This window comes from Triticum dicoccoides, chromosome 2A, assembly GCF_002162155.2.
Source record: "Triticum dicoccoides isolate Atlit2015 ecotype Zavitan chromosome 2A, WEW_v2.0, whole genome shotgun sequence".
Classification (NCBI taxonomy): Eukaryota; Viridiplantae; Streptophyta; class Magnoliopsida; order Poales; family Poaceae; genus Triticum; species Triticum dicoccoides.
In genome coordinates this window covers 527522268-527527267 of record NC_041382.1, presented here as the reverse complement: position 1 = coordinate 527527267, position 5000 = coordinate 527522268, and positions in this window count along the sequence as shown.

Below are 5000 nucleotides of genomic sequence, written 5' to 3'. Positions count from 1 at the left end.
ATATAATCTAACCCAGAGTCACTAGATCGGTAGACCAGCACCTTATCCATTGGACCATGGAGTCAATTTTTTATCAAGGATAGAAAACTTCCTTATCTAGTTCTAGCATTTTGAACGAAAAATGCTTCTCGAGCTTCTGGAATACAATGGGATCTTCGGCTTATCAAATTCTCTGTCAAGTCATGAAAAAGATTCAACAAAGGAAACTCTATTATAGCCATTTTTGTACATTCAATGTACTCAACACATAAGAGAATACTTGACGGCAAGAAATCCCCTCAAAACCTAATTACTCCCTCCGTAAACTAGTTTATAATGATCTAAACGCTCTTATATTAGTTTACAAAGAGAGTACTGACTAATTGTCTCTGCGTTGCAACAGAGGCATACATATTCTAGAGGTTCAACACCAATCATATCCGACGTATACGTTACACCCATCATATTCTAGATTTTGATAAGATTTAATTTAATTTAAGTATGATAAGGGAAGATAAAGAAGGTTTTGATTAAGTGAAATTTTGATAAGATTTTATTTAATTTGATTAAGTTAATGCAGGACATGATTTTGATATATTTGATTGAGTTACATGCAGAACATGGCTTGCAAGACGGAAAAAAGGGGAAATCATTGACCCAGGGAGTGATGAAACCACATTTGGTGACGTGCAAACACCAACTCTCATTTAGTAGTAGAAATTTGCACGACGCTTTGCGGTCCAACCCTACTCGTTGCTTCTTTTCCGGGACAGCAATCTAGTCCTCTGTCCGCTATTGCTGGGTTAACGGCCATTGTGTCAACAATGTTATCCTTGCTCTGATGGTGCTCCAGAGATCAAGAGGCAGCATCGAGATTTGCTCAGTGTACCAAGAGAACGACAACGTCAATATGCCCAAAGATCTCAGAGTTATTTTCTAACTTTATAAGGATGTTCTTGTAAAGGTTGAGGCCTCCTTTTGTTTGGAGGATTTTTGTAGGAATTTCATATGATTGGATTTTTGTAGGAAAAATTTCTTTAGAGCCTTTGGTTTGGAGGAATGGAATCCTATTCCTATGACGGAATTCTTCCTATCCTTCACATTTCATAGGAAAATAAACATTAGTCTAGATTCAATGAAAAAAATCCTATGAAGTGAATCAAAGGACATCTCCTTTCCTACTCATAGGATTTGAGATGCATGTATCTCATTTCTTATGACTCTATTCCTATGATTTTCCTATCCTATGAACCAAAGGAGGCCTGAACAGTTGTAAGTTTATAGGGATGTTCTTGTAAAGGTAGTACTGTGCGGCAGGCATACCCCCAAACATGACAATGACGTAATGGAAGGAGGTTCCTTAATTGCACATTACAAAGCTCAGTTTAGCACAATTAAAGAACATGGCAGGAGAATTTAAGGTACTACCTTCGTAACTAAATATAAGACATTTTTACATTTCAATTTGAACTACAAAAACGTCTTAAAATAGTTACACAGGTAGTAATAACGACAAAGGCAGCAAATAACAGCCAGAGCCTGCGTGCAACCAACAGGGCACTTCATTCCTGGCGACAGCAATAATAACCATGTTTTAAAATCCAGCTAAAAGATGCATAATCTCAATCCTCAAATGTCTAAAATCTCAATACACGTTTGACAAGTTTTTACCACTTCAAGCCAAAGTCCAATGGAAAGATTACTACCTAGGAGCGAGTACTGCCTAATACATTTCTCCATTGTAGTAGCTTTGTCTCAGGGCACACACTTAACAGTGAATGATATTTGTTTCTTGTCTTCAGCGAGCTTCATATTGAACAACTGCCCAAGTAAGGAGACAGTTCATGAGAAATTGCACAGACACAGCATGCAAAGCAAAGATCATATGTTGCCAAAAAAAATAATGAGTTTGAGCTGAATTGAAAATCTAATATCCAGTGGCATCGTCAAGCAACCACAAGAGCAAAAGATCATCAAAACAAAAAGTGCAGTATAAGATCAGGTACCAGCTTTGAACCTAAAACCAACCAATTTGTAACAACCACTTTGCAATCAAACATCACGGCCTCACTGAAGTAGCAAGATTGGCTATATCCCTCAATATAGGTAGGTGCGCCAGGTGGCTGCGTCTTGAGGACGAGGAAGGTAAAGTGCATTCTTGCAACATAGGTATGTGACATGTACCAGGTTATTGTCATTTAACACAAGTCACTGACTGCAACATGATTGATTTTGAAGACACAAAAGAAAGTTAAAGAAACAAGTGTACCTCTACAAACAAACAAAAATATTTTACTACAACATAAACTCTAGTCAGTGCCTGCCTCACCTTTGTTTAAAAAATATATAATACAAAAACCAATGAAAAAGAAACAACATGAACTGATGTGTTAAATCAAGATAGAAATTAAATATACATGATCCTGTGTATTTCCTAGAATGTGGCAGTTGAGCTAAAAGCATAACATATGAAAGAAATGAGTATAAATGTCGAAATTTACAATCTGATAGGAACAATGGTGCTAATAAAGTAATAAGAACTGCTGACAAAGTCAGATATGTTGGTCGATGATTCTAGTGGTTCCTAAACGATAAATTTACAAACATCCTTGCTTTGCTTTACAACCAGGGCGGGTCTCGCTGCCCGATCAAAGCGCAGGACGCACGATCTACAATCAACAATTGAGAGAGCCAACCAAGAACAAAAGAACCTGGAAACAAACCCACCCCTCTACTAAACTGGGTTGAAAGGCCTGTATGCCTAATCCTAAAAAGCACGGACACAGCTGAAACTGTTGAATCAGCGTTCTAGAATGGCGGGACACGGCTGGGATACACGTATCCCCTCATTTTCGAATTAAGAAGACTGAGACAAATACCACATTTATGTGGCACTGCCGTCTTGGGCTCTTGGCCATATCAGAAAGAAAATGTTGGGAGTTTTAAAGTCTTCAATTTCGAATCATTTGACACATGCGAAGCTTGTCTGATGGGCAAAATGACCAAGACGCCGTTCACTGGTCAGTTGAACGAGCGATTGACTTGTTGGATATAATACATACTAATGTATGTGGTCCAATGAGTATACTGGAGTGTGGTGGATACCTTTACTTCGTAACTTTTACTGGCGAAAGCAGATATGGTTCTACTTGATGAAGCAAAAGTCTGAAACCCTTGAGAAGTTCAAGGAATTTCAGAACGAAGTGGAGCACCGAGTTCCGAGTATAAATGTCGAAATTTACAATCTGATAGGAACAATGGTGCTAATAAAGTAATAAGAACTGCTGACAAAGTCAGATATGTTGGTCGATGATTCTAGTGGTTCCTAAACGATAAATTTACAAACATCCTTGCTTTGCTTTACAACCAGGGCGGGTCTCGCTGCCCGATCAAAGCGCAGGACGCACGATCTACAATCAACAATTGAGAGAGCCAACCAAGAACAAAAGAACCTGGAAACAAACCCACCCCTCTACTAAACTGGGTTAAAAGGCCTGTATGCCTAATCCTAAAAAGCACGGACACAGCTGAAACTGTTGAATCAGCGTTCTAGAATGGCGGGACACGGCTGGGATACACGTATCCCCTCATTTTCGAATTAAGAAGACTGAGACAAATACCACATTTATGTGGCACTGCCGTCTTGGGCTCTTGGCCATATCAGAAAGAAAATGTTGGGAGTTTTAAAGTCTTCAATTTCGAATCATTTGACACATGCGAAGCTTGTCTGATGGGCAAAATGACCAAGACGCCGTTCACTGGTCAGTTGAACGAGCGATTGACTTGTTGGATATAATACATACTAATGTATGTGGTCCAATGAGTATACTGGAGTGTGGTGGATACCTTTACTTCGTAACTTTTACTGGCGAAAGCAGATATGGTTCTACTTGATGAAGCAAAAGTCTGAAACCCTTGAGAAGTTCAAGGAATTTCAGAACGAAGTGGAGCACCGAGTTCCGAGTATAAATGTCGAAATTTACAATCTGATAGGAACAATGGTGCTAATAAAGTAATAAGAACTGCTGACAAAGTCAGATATGTTGGTCGATGATTCTAGTGGTTCCTAAACGATAAATTTACAAACATCCTTGCTTTGCTTTACAACCAGGGCGGGTCTCGCTGCCCGATCAAAGCGCAGGACGCACGATCTACAATCAACAATTGAGAGAGCCAACCAAGAACAAAAGAACCTGGAAACAAACCCACCCCTCTACTAAACTGGGTTAAAAGGCCTGTATGCCTAATCCTAAAAAGCACGGACACAGCTGAAACTGTTGAATCAGCGTTCTAGAATGGCGGGACACGGCTGGGATACACGTATCCCCTCATTTTCGAATTAAGAAGACTGAGACAAATACCACATTTATGTGGCACTGCCGTCTTGGGCTCTTGGCCATATCAGAAAGAAAATGTTGGGAGTTTTAAAGTCTTCAATTTCGAATCATTTGACACATGCGAAGCTTGTCTGATGGGCAAAATGACCAAGACGCCGTTCACTGGTCAGTTGAACGAGCGATTGACTTGTTGGATATAATACATACTAATGTATGTGGTCCAATGAGTATACTGGAGTGTGGTGGATACCTTTACTTCGTAACTTTTACTGGCGAAAGCAGATATGGTTCTACTTGATGAAGCAAAAGTCTGAAACCCTTGAGAAGTTCAAGGAATTTCAGAACGAAGTGGAGCACCGAGTTCCGAGTGGCGTAAGTTGTGAAACTATTCTACGCTCACTAAGATGTTTGCTAAACTCATGACTAAGATATTCTCCTCTGTGATCTGATCATAGAAATTTATGCGGAGTTCCGGGTGGCGTAAGTTGTGAAACTACTCCAGGCTCATTAAGATATTTGCTAAATTCGTGACTAAGATATTCTCCTCTGTGATCTGATCAAAGAAATTTAATCCTCCTGTCACGATGATGCTCCACTTTGTTCTGAAATTCTTTGAACTTCTCAAGGGTCTCAGACTTCTGCTTCATCAAGTAGATATAGGCCCAGTTCTTTTGACAGCTTATG